The sequence below is a fragment of the Paroedura picta genome, chromosome 10 (genome assembly GCF_049243985.1).
Source record: "Paroedura picta isolate Pp20150507F chromosome 10, Ppicta_v3.0, whole genome shotgun sequence".
Classification (NCBI taxonomy): domain Eukaryota; kingdom Metazoa; phylum Chordata; class Lepidosauria; order Squamata; family Gekkonidae; genus Paroedura; species Paroedura picta.
This window is the reverse complement of record NC_135378.1, coordinates 46,192,312-46,207,992: the sequence shown is the minus strand read 5'-3', so window position 1 is coordinate 46,207,992 and position 15,681 is coordinate 46,192,312.

The window sequence follows — 15,681 nt, the reverse complement described above, 5'->3', positions numbered from 1 at the left end:
AATGCTTCTAAAACGTTTAGATGTGGTTGGAATTCAAAGGGAGCTTGTAGGGTTTGGAAATAGATGTAAACAAAAGCGGCGCTGGAAGGGTGCCCTAATTTCCCCCAAGTGCTTTTAATTAGCTAATTTTTTAAAAAAAATACTGCCTTTTGCTCTGCAATTGACATAATTAAAAGCCCATGTTATGTTCGATGTAATAGTCAAATAAAAAAATAATGTAAGTACAAAGAGACATTTCAACAGAACTACCATAAAAACCAAGGGACCTAACTAACACTGTCAAAGAACAGCCTTTGCTTAAGAATCTGATGCCTACAGGGGTGTAATGAATCTTCCTAGGGAAGATGCCCCAGATTTCAATTGGTATGAAAAAGACCTTTCCCCATTCATGTACCGAGAGCCTCTGGTATTGAACCTGTATGTAGAATTCCCAAGGTTTGTAAATTTCCTGGGAGGGATGGAGAGGAAGCTCAGCAGGGATGTGCTGCCATTTTCCAGGTGAACTGATCTCTAGTCTGGAGATCAACTCTAATTCCAGAACTCCAGGTCCCATCCAGGGGTTGGCAACCCTGTGGATGGTAGAAAGCAACCTTGAAAATGTCCTACATTCTGCATGTTCAGAGGCTTAAAGGTCAAATCAGCACTTTGAATTGGGCCTGAGGGAAATGAAGATATTTCAATGTAATTCAGTAAGTGATGCTTCTTTGGCTGTTGGTTTCTAACAATAGCCAGCCAGATACCTCTGTGAAGTGATACATAGATCACATGGAGCTGCCTTTGAGTAAGCTCAATGTTGTCTGTACTTTGACTGGTCTACAGTGTCTCAGGCAGAGATATTTCAGATCATCAGCTGCTTGCTAATATTCATCCCTCCAAGTGGATTACAGTTTGTATTGTGCATCTGTATCCTTACAAACTCTCTTTGCTATGCCCTCCCACATTTTGGCTGGGATTAAAAAACCCTCAAAGCTCCACTGCTATTCTAAGGAGCTTTGATTCTTGAAAACATATATCTTGGGGAACAGTCACTAAGGTGCTTCTGAACTTAAATTTACTTGATCTTTGCAACTGAAGATGCCCAGAGATTAAACCTGTAGCTTTCTGCATGTTCTACCTCTGAACCACAACCTTTCACTTGCCTGGTATTCTACTGGTGTATAAAATATGACTTTTGTGCTCTTTGTATAAAGAGGCTGCTGGTACTGCAGAAATGTATGATTTCAATGATATACACACAGCAGCTTGGGATTCTTGTGTTACTCTGAGATGCCACCTGAAACTCTTGTGAGCACCATTTCCCCACTGTGGCTCTCACCCCATGTTCCGTAAAACTGAGCTTGTGGTTGGGAAATGGTTCACAAACCTTGAAAGATCTTCTAGCAGAGGGACCTAAGGGTGGCTATGCTGTAAGCCTTCCTGAGCTGTGAGCCTTGCTCCAGGGGTGGAAATAAAAGGCCCATCCTCTCCATCACTCCTCTTTTTTATAGCCTTTGCACTATCATCTCAGCACCTGCAGGCCACCAGGAGTAGACCATGTTGGGTTCAAAGTAGAGAGAGTAAAATCACCCTTGCTACCACAATGGTAGCCCCCTGGGAAAAGAGCAAGCTAGTCCCAGTGAGGTGATGGTTGTTGCAGTTCTGTCTCTCTGTGGTCAGCTTGCTGTCCACCTTAGCAATTTCACTATTTTACTTGCTTCATGCTGGAACACAAATGAGAAGAGACAGAGGAAATCCCTTTCCCTCATTCCAGGTATGCAAGGGCTAACTGTTCAGTAGTGCTAGGGGATAGGCCACAATGTTGGTTAGATATTGGGGAAAAATCACAGGCAGTAGAATCAACTGCCTAAGGAGTGGTGAGCTCCCCCTCACTGCCAGTTTTCAAGCAATGTCTGGACAGATAATTAATAAAAAAACATACCTACAGATTGCATATTCATAGTTATATTGTGTAATTTAATATGTGCGTAATTTGTTTTGCCATGCACAGGATATACACAGTAGCTTCTAATCTGGTGAGCTGGGTTTGATTCTCCACCACCACCTCACATGCAGCCAGCTGGGTGACCTTGGGCTCTCCATAGCACTGATAAAGCTGTTCTGACCGAGCAGGAATATCAGGGCTCTCTCAGCCTCACCCACCTCACAGGGTATCTGCTGTGGGAAGAGGAAAGAGAAGGCGATTGTAAGCCGCTTTGAGACTCCTTCTGGTAGAGAAAAGCAGCATATAAGAACCAGCTCTGGAATGTACCACTGATATTTGATCATCTTTCTGTGTAGGAAGTGGTTAATACCAATCAGTCTGTGGCCTGGAAGTTCTCATGTAGAATTCTCTCCTCCAAAAACCTAGTGGGTTTTTTGTGATACTTATTATCTATGTAGGACCATTTGCTGAGATCATCCAAAGTTTTGCTATCAATATGCTGGTGGCACCCAGCTATATGTCAATTTAAATAAGTGTCCAGAGGTAGTTGTCTTCTAAGAGTGTTTTGAAGCTGTGCTGAGGAGACTGAGGAGGAACATGTTGGCTTTGAAGTCTAATTATCATCTCAGCCCAAATGGTTCAAGCAAAGCAGGAATTGTCCATTTCATTTTTGAAAGCTGATAAAATGCGTAAGCGTAATCTTATATTTTGCAGGACCAACATTTTAGTGTGGGATTGTTTTTGTTCAATTTTTTTGTCAAGAGTTTTTGTTCAGTTCAGTTGAGGGATTAGTAATAAAGAAATTAGTGGGTAAGCTTCAGTGTCACAACATGACATAGAATCTGTGAGCTTTGTCTGCAAGATAAATACAAATGCAACAGTTGTATATCTGATCCTTTTCCAAATGAATTTCCTCTTTCAGTGCAAGGTATAAAAGATCCCTGAAATTTACCAAAATATTTGATCTTGGAAGAGAAATGCTGTTTGTTAATACTGGATTTGTTGTTTGACAGCAAAATTGAAGTTGATTCAGAATGTGCTAGCATGGTTAATTGGAATTAAGCATTTCATATATGTTGCCCTAACCTGGAAACACATGCATTGGCTGCCACTTTCCACTCAGTACAAGGTGCTGGTATCAACTTGGGAGTCCTTCAGACATTTCCTTCAGTCAAACTGCCTGGCTGAATGGAGGGAAAGACATTTGCTTCCCAAATGATTGGAAAACTGTGTAAAGCCAATCATTTTTAATTGAGAAGCTATTTTCAATATTTTTTCTTTTAACTCATGTTATTTTATGATATCAAGTACTGAGTACAGGAGAAAAGCAAAGTAAAATATTTTAAAATAAATAATTTCTGCATGTCAGTAGGGGCTTGGTCAATATCAAGGAAGACAGTAATAATGTTCTTATTGACTAATTTATGATTGATCAGCTCTTGCTGTTAAATTAAGAAATAATGCTGGCAACAATTATTCATCTATTGGGCAAATATACAGCTGTTGCTTGTTTATCCTTTAGCTATTTTAGTCTCTAATTTCCTCCACCAATATGAATAATTGTAGAATTTCTAAGTTTCTTTTCGCTTAATTGATTTATGTAAATATTTGCTGTTTCATTATTAATTTGAAAGACTGATAACATTTTAATCAGACATGTTCTTTTTGTTTGTACTTTGTACAAATGTGACTATAGCATTTGACAATCGCATTCAAAATGATAAGCTAAATGTGAAATGTGTAATTTACTTTAACAGAAGTGGTGAAGATCTTCAGACTTGTTTGTATGACTGCTTCTGTTTTGTCAGATTTCCTGTATTTTACTAATTAAATTGTATTTAAATTTGTGTAAGAATATTCAAAATATTAATTTCAAAACTCCTTCATTTAAAAATGGTACTCTTTCCCTGTCAAAAGTACACATTAGCATTGTAAATTTTAACAGTTTTACTTCTATAACAGCTGCAAGCTATCTTGTGAAGGTAATTGTGGGGAAAGGGGACAATTTGAACCTCTATATCTCTTAGATTCTCTGTTTTTCAGGGCAGGCTGACTTCTCCCCTCCTTTTTCATTTAGCCAATGCACAGCTGCTATTAACATTTCATTCCCTTAGGAGCATTTTCCATTCATGTATTTTTCTGTACAGCCAGGGCATAAATCTGATAGATAAAAACGCCTTCCACATCAATGAATATCCCCGTTTTTCTGTTCGTATCCTCCACACAGGGGACAACCTGTTTTCTATTAGATATTTACCTGTGGCAGATCTGTAAGATCTTGCAAGGGGCATGTCTTCCACACACACACATTATTTCCTTCCCATTTCCTGGCAGCTTCCAAAGTCTCTCCCCTTGTCCTGCTTCCTTTTTGCATTCACACCTAGCAGCTAATGTAACTTTATCTGCCCCTATGTCTTCAGCTTTCCGTCCTTTCCTACCCTTGACAACCTCTGCCTGAACAAAGTCTGGCAAATGTTGCACTGTGGTCAGGCCCATCTGAGCAGCTGCCATTATTGGGCCAGGCCTAGTTGTATGTGTAGTAAGATCCCGGTAGTAGCCACTGAGCTTGTCCACGGCAAGTCTTTCTATATCGGGGACATGAAGGTGGCCTTTTTCCAGTGCTATTTCAGCCTCCCAGTCCATTCCTGTCCCATCCTCAAGGCAAAGCTTTGATGACCTGGCAAGATTGTTGTTGCCTGGCATTTTTCAACAGCCAATGAGAGTTCAGTGGGCTTTCCTTCCTTAAAGTGATAGACACTGTTGGTTTTTAACTCTATCCATTTTTATTTCATTTTTTAATGCAACCCCAGGACTTCATGTTTGGAAAGAAATCCCCACCCCTACCCCATCCTGCCCCTAGCTCTATTTTGCAGCTCTGTCAATCACATCCTTTATGCTGCAACTCAGAAACAGACACATTGATTGAATTATTCATATCAGAACAAATACACCGGTCCTTGTTGAGTTATAGCAGTGAATATTTTCATATAGTTGTGCAACCTGGCTGCCCAGTGCTGTGCATATTTCACACATACATCAGAAAAACTAAGTAGAATCCTGAGGTGGTAGAATTAGTTGTCCTCCTAAAGGTTGCAGCCGGAGGAAGCTTATATTCTTTAAAATTTTCCTATGTAAAAAAATAAACAAACCACCACTTATAAATAAAAACTGAACACATCAGACAGAATGGATCCAGGCTTGCTTGTTTCTTGCTTATTATTTTTGTGCCTAAAAGGAATACTTATACAAGAGTACACTCAAAAGTAGGATTCCTGTATTTGTAATCTGATGTGATATAGTCCATTTTGCAACTTCAGAATTTGACCAACACATCTGCTGCATGTTTAGACCAGGCCTAATGTCAAGGCTTCCTTGGTTGAACTGTGTGGGTTCCCAAGAGCTAGTGCACACAAGAAAACAATCTTAAAATATATATTCAAGTGGGTAGCTGTGTTGGTCTGAAGAAGCACAACAAAACAAAATCAGAGTCCAGTGGCATCTTTAAGACCAACAAAGATTTATTCAAGGCGTGAGCTTTTGAGTGCAAGCACTATATAGTCTGAGGAAGAGTGCTTGCACTTGAAAGCTCACGCCTTGAATAAATCTTTGTTGGTCTTAAAGGTGCCACTGGACTCTGATTTTGTTAAAATATATAGTATATATATAGTATATTTGAATAACCTTTAAATAGAAGAAGATGAGTTGGTTTTTACATGCCACTTTTCTCTACCAGAAGGATTCTCAAAGTGGCTTATTTATGTATTTATTTATTATATATATATACCGCCCTCCCAGAAGGCTCAGGGAGGTTTACATAAAACAGGAAAAATACAGATAACTCAGTATTTATACGATAACAATACAGTAGTAACAATACTGTTTGGTCAGAACAGCTTTATCAGCATTGTGACAAGCCTAAGGTCACTCATCTGGCTGCATGTGGAGAAGCAGGGAATAAAATCTGGTTTAGATGCCACCAATACACCACGGTGGCTCTTAGTTTTATCTCTAGGCATTGCACCATTCTACAATCATACAGTAAAGGAAACAAAAAAAATTAGTTTAACTATGTAACACATTTAAAATCTGAATTAGGTAGCATAATCTTACAATCCCAAAATCAAAGGTCATAGCTCAAACCTTCTCGGTGTCACTGTCCATTGCAATGGGAACATACCCTAGCCGAGGCCTTTAGCCCCTCAGATTCCCCTAAAAAAACCTAGCTTTTTTGCCAACTGGCATCAGGTAATTATGACAATTCAATCAGGACCTCTTCTTGCTGGAATCCTCTAGAAAATTCCTTCACTCTTGATTTTCTCCTTTCCGTCTGGCAGGCTACAGGTTTTCATAAAGAGCCAGTTATCCCATTCCTAACTCTGCCTCTGACGATCATAAGAGCCATGTAGGCAGAAAGGCTCAATTAGCAACACATGCAAGATGGAATGACCACTATACAATTCCTTGGGAGGAATCAGGGGTGCTTTGACTCACACCTAAGTTCAGCTGAGTTCAATGGAGTTTATTTCCATGAAAGCCCAATGCTGCTTATCTTGGACGTTAATTTGGGTGAGTTCGCGTAAACATACATGATACTGCAGTTTGAAGTACACCGAATTAATTAAAAGAAGAATGCATTTGATTGCAAGGTATATGTGCTTAACACAAATCCAATTGGAGATTTTTCCCAGCCAAAAAAGGGGAAATGTCTGCTTATGGCTTGCTCTATGAAACCTTTAAGAGCCTCTTGTGGCGCAGAGAGGTAAGGCAGCAGATATGTAGTCTGAAGCTCTGCTCATGAGGCTGGGAGTTCGATCCCAGCAGCCAGCTCAAGGTTGACTCAGCCTTCCATCCTTCTGAGGTCGGTAAAATGAGTACCTAGCTTGCTGGGGGGTAAACGGTAATGACTGGGGAAGGCACTGGCAAACCACCCCGTATTGAGTCTGCCATGCAAATGCTAGAGGGCGTCACCCCAAGGGTCAGACATGACTCGGTGCTTGCACAGGGGCTACCTTTACCTTTTATGAAACCTTTATGTCTCATATCTCTATAAAGACTGCAGAGATGCCCAGACCCTTTCAGCCAATCGTGCATGGGGGCCCAAAGACTGTCCATCTCCAATGCTGTGTTTTGGGGCCTCCAGCTTGTGGCTCAGGACTGCTGAAAGTGTTGTTTCTAATTGTTAGAAAAAGAAATCAATCTGATCTGTTCTGGCCCAAGCTAAACCCAACTGCCCTCTTGAGGCAACGAAACAAGAACTCTCATACTTTGGTCATATAGTGTATGCAAATGATGGATTAGAAAAAAGTGTTTTGTTTGTAAGTTTGAAGAAAGCAGAAGAAGAGGTAGACAAACAATAAGATGGGTGGATAGAATCAAAGGGAAGATCTCAGGCCCGCTGGCAGGCCTTTGTTCAGAATTACACTATGATTCAGAAACGACTTGACAGAACTTAACAACAACAAAACTGCTAGAAGGAGCACAACAGGAAAGTACTAGGAATGACAGAGATTACCCAGAACTGTAGAGGTGTGGCTATGCATTAGGCTCTTAAAGGGTACTGAGTAGATTTGGTTGGGTTGTTGTTGTTTTGTACTAAAAGCAACATTTTAAATTTACAAAACATCTGAATCACAATTGTTTTGTAAATTGAAAAGCTGTGAAACCTGGCATAAAGAATTTTGAATGTTCACTAAAATGATTGATAGTATAAAATTGCAGCCACAGTACCGAAAACATAGAAAATAATTGAAGATCGGGAGAAGAGGGAGTATTTCCCTCACTTAATCCCCCCCCCCCCAGCAAACAAATTGGAAATTTTGAGCATACCAGAGGGGGAAATTCCTTGCAATCGTTTTCTCTATTGGAATGAATGAAAACCTTTTTAAATCATGGTTTTACTCACTCAAAGTGTATGGTATGAAGATCTGAATATGACAATCTATAGCGTTATCCCAAATTAATAGGCAAGTATTTCCCTGTTCTTTGGTTTGTTACAAAATTTATGTTTTCTGTTTCCAACTTTTATATTTCACTATCATTCAGATAGCAAAAAGTAAAATGCGTGTGAAAAAATTGTTTAACAAAGCAATCTTATGCTTTGTTTAACATAACATAACATAATTGTTTAACAAAGCAATCTTATAGCTTTCTAACTCCACTGAAACTAATAGACTTAGAATGGTCTAACTTTCTTTACGATCACACTATTAGGGTGGTAATTTGTTGTACTTTAATTTAAAGCATTGGGTATATATGCAATTTTACTTGTAAAAAGCTAAAGCATTTGTATTGTTAAAAGTATCATAAAGATGCCAAATAGTGAAATTTTTCATGCTAGGTTATAAATAATGCATTTTCTATTATTAAAGCAATAAAATAAGTTTGGGTTTGTGAAGAAAGTCAATACTGCATATGTTTCAATTTGCTTCAGTATTTATGCCTCTCAATAAAAAATGGTATTCAATGCGTCCAGTATTTCCAGAAATATTATATCTTTACTACAAACTGAGCCCAGCTGAGCTTGAGTGGACTTAATTCTGTGAGATTCTATCAATTACTCCCAATAGGCAGAATTAATTGAAGAAAAATCTCTTTATTGAAATAATAGTGAACTAATCATCACAAGGTTCTTTCTAGGATTAAAGATTCTACCTCTAGATTCCTCTTATTTACCCTCCACCCAACAGTTTTGGTGTGAAGGCCAAATGGCCAGGACAAATGCAGGCACCAGCAAAGTCCCAAAGACGATGAGAAAGGTGGACATTCCCACAGTTTCAAACCCGGCCCCCTCATAAACCCCAGTCTAGCTAGCTACATTCACACCTATGCTAATCAGTTAACAATGGACCAAATGCTCATACAGCATCAAAGACCACAATGATATGCAGCTGAACAGGAAACAGCCAATGGAAAGGCAGGTTAAGTGATTAAGTCAATACAAGTTAAAAGTATAAAATATTGTTATGACATCAGAACTGTACATGGCAAAAGCATAACACATGGAATCAGGCTGCATGCTGATGCCTTCCTTGACTGCACTTTTTAAACACAATGCATAGAGATGTTGGCTCTATAACTTAGTCCTCTTAGGACATTGCCATTGTTACTATAATAAATGTCCCCAGAATATTGTCAGATGCCACACAAATGTATGTAAATAGTACTTGAGGTACAAAAGAACCTTTGATTTTGGCATTGTTGTTGTTTTTTTGGGGGGTGGGGGGGTACCCAGGAAAGTATTGTAAGAGTTTGCCCCATCTCATGATTCCTCCTGATAACCAAGATAATATCTGATTTACAGAGATGTTTGATTGGATCCAGCCTACTGTTTCTGAGGCACAAGGATTTCTGTTTATGGAACATTCCACCCCATTCCACCCCACCTTTACAGCATGAAACACCTCCAAGATCTTGTTTCTGAAGGGAACCAGGAACAAAAGGGGGGGGGGCATTTTTTACAGCAAGTTAAATTGATGTTTTATTTGAGATAGGAATATATGCTAGATTACAATGATTTAGATCAGCCAGGCTTTTTATAGAGGCACAAGGATGTCCATCCACAGAATATGACTTTCTTGCCTTCCCCACTCTATGACTATTTCTGCACAAATGATATTGTTCAGTTTGCATCTTTAAAGTGCTGACTTTTTTGTCCATTTCCACACTAAAAGCCGGGTCTTCAGGTGCAGACCCAAATTGTTCCTTGATTTGCTCCACCGCAAAGGAATCCCAATAAGATCCGATTTCATCTTTTCAAGTGGTGTCTAATGGGGTCTAATTTTGGGTTATTCAATGTGAAAATGTGTGCATTTTGGATTTTTAGCCACATCTGCTATTTTGAGTCATTTGGGTATGCCCCTTTCCTTGTCGCCATCCTTCTTCCCCCTCCCCCTCCCCCTCTCCTTGGGAAGGTGTCTTAGCACTCCCCTCTTCTATCTGCTGTGCATCTTGGGAGCATAGCCAGCCTGAAACAAGTGGTGCGTGCTTGCATCTTTCTTTTAATTGTGCCCCTTCTTTTCAAGATTCCATGCCCTTTATCACCTCCCCCCTCCTTTCCACCCCAGGTGTTTGTTTGTTTTAAAAAATAAGGTTATCACATTTCTGTGCTGCTGCATTGTAACATGAAAGACTGTTTTTACTGGGAAGGTAGGGGGTGGAGAGGACACATCCTTCTCCTTTGTGAACTGGCAGCCAGCTTCTGAACAGCTTCAGTCTTAATGGTGCCACTGGATTCAAACTTTGTTTCAAAGCCATTGCTGTTGTAAGAGGCTTAGCTGGAGAGAAATCTGTCATAGTAGCTGAGATCTGGAGCCTTCAGCAAGTGGAAGACAAAGGCAAGAAGGCTGGATTGAAAGGTTAGAGAGCAAGGATTAGGAAAGGTTGATGCAGAATTCCATACCTCCCTTCCCTGATGTGATCTGGCAGCCAGCTCCTACAGCATTGGGGAAAGTTGTGAATTAATGACAACTTAATTAAAAACCTTTATAAATAATTAAATACAATAACCTTAATTGGATAGCAGCCCTGTTGACAAGAAAGCAAAGCAAAATAGTTCATGACATTTAAGAGGCCATTCACTCAATCAAATTGTTTTACTAAAATGTTAAAAATATATACTTTGAGCTATTAAAGCTGTCTACAAGAGCAGGGGTGCAGGGACAGCTCGCATATTCTTCCAAATAGTCCTTCAGTAACCTAAACTGTGTCTGTTCTCCAAACCAATGTAATTTTATTTTCATTTGTTCTAAATCTGTGTAAAGGTTAAGTTGCTAAATTACTCCCCACTGCTCTTAGTAGAGAGAAGAACAAATAAATAATCACAGCTGTGTCAAGAAGGATGATGGAGAGAAACCGCAGAGAGATGGAGCTGATATTTGGAGGCAGCATCTGCAGCAGATAAAACATGTTTTCCTGCCATTGTACAACCTTGGAAAGAAGTCTTATGACTTCCGCAGCATTCTTACCAATTCAGTGATGGAGTTGAAGAGCCTAGTCACAAAAGTGGAAACATCCTTTTCTGAATTTGTGAGAAGGGAGCAAGGAGAAGTGAGTAAATTTGAGCAACATGATAGAGAATCTGTTCTACTTAATATTTCTGGTAAGGCCTTGGAGGAGGAGCATGTCTCATGACTTAAGTGCCACTCAGTGCTTAACACCCACTCAGGGCAGCTGTCCCACCCCTTAGTGCCTCTTCCTCCAACCAGCTTGCCTGTCTGTCCAGTGGCCAACCAATTGCCTTCTGTCCCGTACCCCTGACCACCCCCTCCTCCTTTCATTTCCCCCTGAGGCTTGGAGGCTGCAGATCCCTGCCATGTGAGAGCTGCCTCTGCTGGTGAGTTCCAAAACAGCTGCCTGCAGCCTTTCCTGGTCCTGGGGGGAGGGGGAGGCCTTCTGCAGAGTTCTTCCACTCCACCCCCCTAATCTAGCGCCCGGTGTACTCCTGAATGCAATGGGCTTGGCCCCCAGTAAACATATATTCTTTGAAGCTGGAAAGCAGATACATGAAGAAATTGCTTTTTAAACAGGCATTTCTGGATTTCTAAGCAAATGAACCTTTAGTTTTCCTGCTTCAGGATTCAAAAAAGAAAAAAGAAATTTCTAAATATAGCTCTATGCGGTGTGTGTGTGTGTGGGGGGGGGATGGGCAGAGGACTTCAGGTTGAAGTTCATAGATCATCAGGAAGCTAGTACATGGTTCTACATTGTCAGGAAGGTTGAAATAATTAGGAAAATAAGTTAAAATCCTTTTTTTCATGGCCATCATCAATCCATTTAGAAACTACATTGAAAACTAATGTTCATTTATACACTGCAATAGTAGGACATCAGCTCAAATGTGGTTGTGGTAGTAGCATGTGTGAATATTATTACTATTATATATTAGATTTGTATATCACTCTCCTGAATAGTGGCTCCTACCAGCTCTAGAAGCGGGTCTACCCTAGATAGAGTTATGTTCTTATTTAAGAGTCAGTGATTTGTTGGGCAGCTCTGTTTCTTTATCAGGATGGTGTAACATTTTATAAAATAACTTTTATACCTAAATTGGTCTCAATCTGAATTCCTTTCTGCTCTCCAAATCCTGTAGGAACCCAGAGGGGTTGGCCAACAGTAACTGCCCCCAGGGTCATTAACAACTTTACAGTGGGTACCTGTGGCTTGCTGGAGAGGCAAAGCAAATGAAACAACAGATCATGTAGCCAAATCCATGTCTTAGGAGTGCAATGAAGAAAGGGTAGATAAAAAGTCTCTTTATTGTGTTTCCTTTAAACAACTTTTCTTCATTGTGCTTCTAATTCGGCCTCACGATTTGTTATTTCTTTTGCTTTGCTGTAATGTTTTCCGGTTCTACAGTGCTGCTTGCTGGTGAGGAGCATGATCCAGGTATCCTGATCCATGATCCAGCCAACCACCCTGGCTGCATGTGTTTGGCTAAGCCATAGCTAGCTGCTGGATCATAGTGGAGCTCTGTTGGGGAGCGGCTAGTCATCTAGCCCCAGCAGAACTCTTTTGTAGGAACGTGGCAAGGAGCTGCACAAATAAAGCCTTGTGGGCCTCTTTTATTTTGACCAGGGTTCAGAAGTCTTTCCCACCAAAGATCAGTGGGCCCTGCGAGGAGGTGGCTGCTAAATTCTCAGTGAGTTCCCTACTGAGAGTTGAAGTGAAGGTTCTGCTGTAGTTCTGGAGAAAGCAAGGTCTAAGTGCCACTACTGAGAAGAGATTGAGGAGGAGATTCCAGTGTATAATCTATGAAGAAAAAAAAACACTTCCAGCAAATTTACACAGAGGCCCTGACAGGTTAGATCACAATGAAAACTCTGGCTTCCAGGTCCTCCTGAAAGCCCTTCCCAATCCCAGCCTGCCAAGGTGCCTGATTGGCTGGCCTGTATTGTAGTTGTGGCCAATCATCACAGCTGTTTGCTGCCATTGTGGTGCTTGGGTGGGGTGGGGGGCCCACAGCCACAAAAGCAGCCCCAGGTAAGTCCATGACCGTCACTGTTACATACGTATATCATGATGGATGGAGGGACAACTTGCCATACGGCCAAGAAGAAGCAAGATAGGTTGCTTTTTAATATGGGGGTGTATTGTTAAAAAGCAGCCGTGCACAACATGAGATGATTGGTTAGTTGCCTCCTGTTGGGAACTAGCCCCCATTTCAGGGTATATCAAACAGTTGAGGATGAAAGAGTTAAAAATTTCAGCTGATTTTTTTTATAAGTAGTGCAAACCAAAGGTGCAGGCCTAACCAATCTCAATTTTCTAAGTCACAGCAGTCATGTGCTCATTTCTCATGGTGAAATGTCAAGGTCAAATAAGGGCCTGGAGAAATCTAGTTTGTGCTTTGTTTTTGGTTCTTTTCTTAGTTTCTGGAACATCTGTAGCCTTGTTCAAATATATATTCCCATGCCTTTGTGTTCTTAGATGATAGGAGTGCTTTTAAGTTAAAATACTGTTCTGTTTTTTTCCTTTTGAAGATCTCAGTCTATGCATGAGTTACTAATTCATGAAGCTGACTATGTGCACATGCTTTGTTACCAAACCCCTAGTCTGGCTAGAAAAATTTAATTGGGGCTGCGAGGAGGGAGATAACTACTCCATGTGTGTGTGCCCACATAACATTGCACTTTCAGTGAGCCAGTCCACTGATAGGAAGCTTTTTGGTGGGAGGAGGGTGCTATGCCAATGGAATGATAGAAAGGAAGGAGAGGAGTAGGATTCTTTGAAAGCAGGGTTGGGCACTCAGTCATGGACACTGATCACCCAACGACTTGCAGCTTAGGAGGACAGACGGAGGGGAGGAAGATCAGTAGAGGTTAAACTGTACTGGCCTCTAAATGTCAGCCAAATCCTTTGGAGTTGTTGGCTCTCATACATTTCTCTGGCCATGTAGAGCAGAGGAAAGCAGACTAGCATCTTCGTCCACTGATAAGCTACCAAGATAAATGTAAGGTATCTGGATCCTGTATGGGTTCCTAGTCCCTGGATATCTTAAAGCAAGCTAGAAAGAAATAAAACATTTCTATTCCCCCCAAATGATCCAGGCACATAGCTGGATCCAGCCAGCTTTTTCATTCAGCCTCTAAGAGCCTTAGGGGAGGGAGGTATACAAATGCAATAAATAAATAAATAAATCTTGGTCCATCCCTTTCCTGATTCCTTCCCCCGTCAAACATAGCCTTTGTTCATGCAGGTTCTCGTGATCCCCAGTGCTCCCCCCCTGTCTTTTTTAGCAGCAGAAAAAATGATTGAATCCAACCCATTGTGTTTGAATTTATTAATACATTTGTCTAAAGTAATAGATGTGCTTTAAAAAAAAATCTGGCCCTGATGAGTAAAAGAGCAATAGGGCCAACCGTGAGAAGTCTCACACTTTTAAAGACGCACCTTTGTCACATACCTTTTAGCCAAGACAACAGTATTTATTTTATTATATTTATTTATTTATTTATCCTTTGTTTTTTAGCTCACCGCTCTCTGGGGACTCATGGCAACCCCCCCCCATAAAACATGATAAAACCATATCCCATAACAAACAACAAAACAAACATAAAAGGGAATAAGACAAGATTGGTGGTATAATCCCTCCCCCCATCTCTGCAGCTGTCCATCCCCCAGGGTGGGATACCCTGGATGTCATTGCGTAACCTGAGGAGGGTCCCCCCATTGTATTTTACTGCTCCTCCATCTTGATGCTTGCTGTATTTTGTGCTTAGTTTGCATGCAGTGCTGCTTGAAGATCATTTTAATATCATGCCATACAATAATTCCATAAAACCAGCATGAATCAACATATTATTTTATTGCTGTGTGCATGAATCAGCCCCTTATAAACATTTGCCTTTTGGATTTAGACAGAATAGCACCCTGCACAGTCATATCAAAATTGAGTATGTTTATTGGCTAATATTTTGAATATATCAAAATGCAATATATTGTTCTCATATAATTGTATTCAGACTACTTTTTCGCAAATACATACGGGGGGAAATGCCTAACGTACTGTAAAAGGTCTACTGGGGGAGGTTTTAATCTCGGTTGTGCAGTATGAATTCCTTGTGCAATGTGAAAAAAGATACAGAGGTAGTAAAGGGGTCAAATTAACAAAGGCCTGGGAAGACCAAGATTCTAAAGCACTTATTTTGTTTCAGAGAATGGGCATTTCCTTATGGGATGCTGTGCACTTTAAACACAGACTGACTGTTGGCAACGATTCCCACTTCAGTATTCCACTTGAGCAAACATAAGCCCTACAGTAATGAGTTCTTTTGTTGTCTAATGGCATACCATATATGGTGAAAAAGAATTATAAGAATTATCTCACATTGGATTGAATAAATCATGAATCATGAAGATACGCTCTAGAGATCTTTTATGTTCAGCTAACAAAATGACTATCTGTGATGGGGGTAGGTTTGTGTAAAGACTGGTAAGCAACTTGTATTACAAATGAAGAACACTCTTCATGGTGCTATAAGGCAGCTAATAATGTAGCCACCGTGTACTCTCAGCATTCCCAACAATAGCTGCATCACACTGACTTTCCTCATCCTGCCTTAACAGCAAAGAGTCTTGCCTGCAAAAAGAAAAAAAAAAGTGGAGGGTGTCTCTAGGAATGTTTTTACTTGGGGCTGTGGAGATTGCTAAGGAATTTCGGATCAAACCCTAGATTGGACAAGCACTTGAACAGCATTAGTGTATTTTTCTAGTTGACATGTTCTGGAAAGTTATAGTTGAATGTTATTATTATACTTAAACTG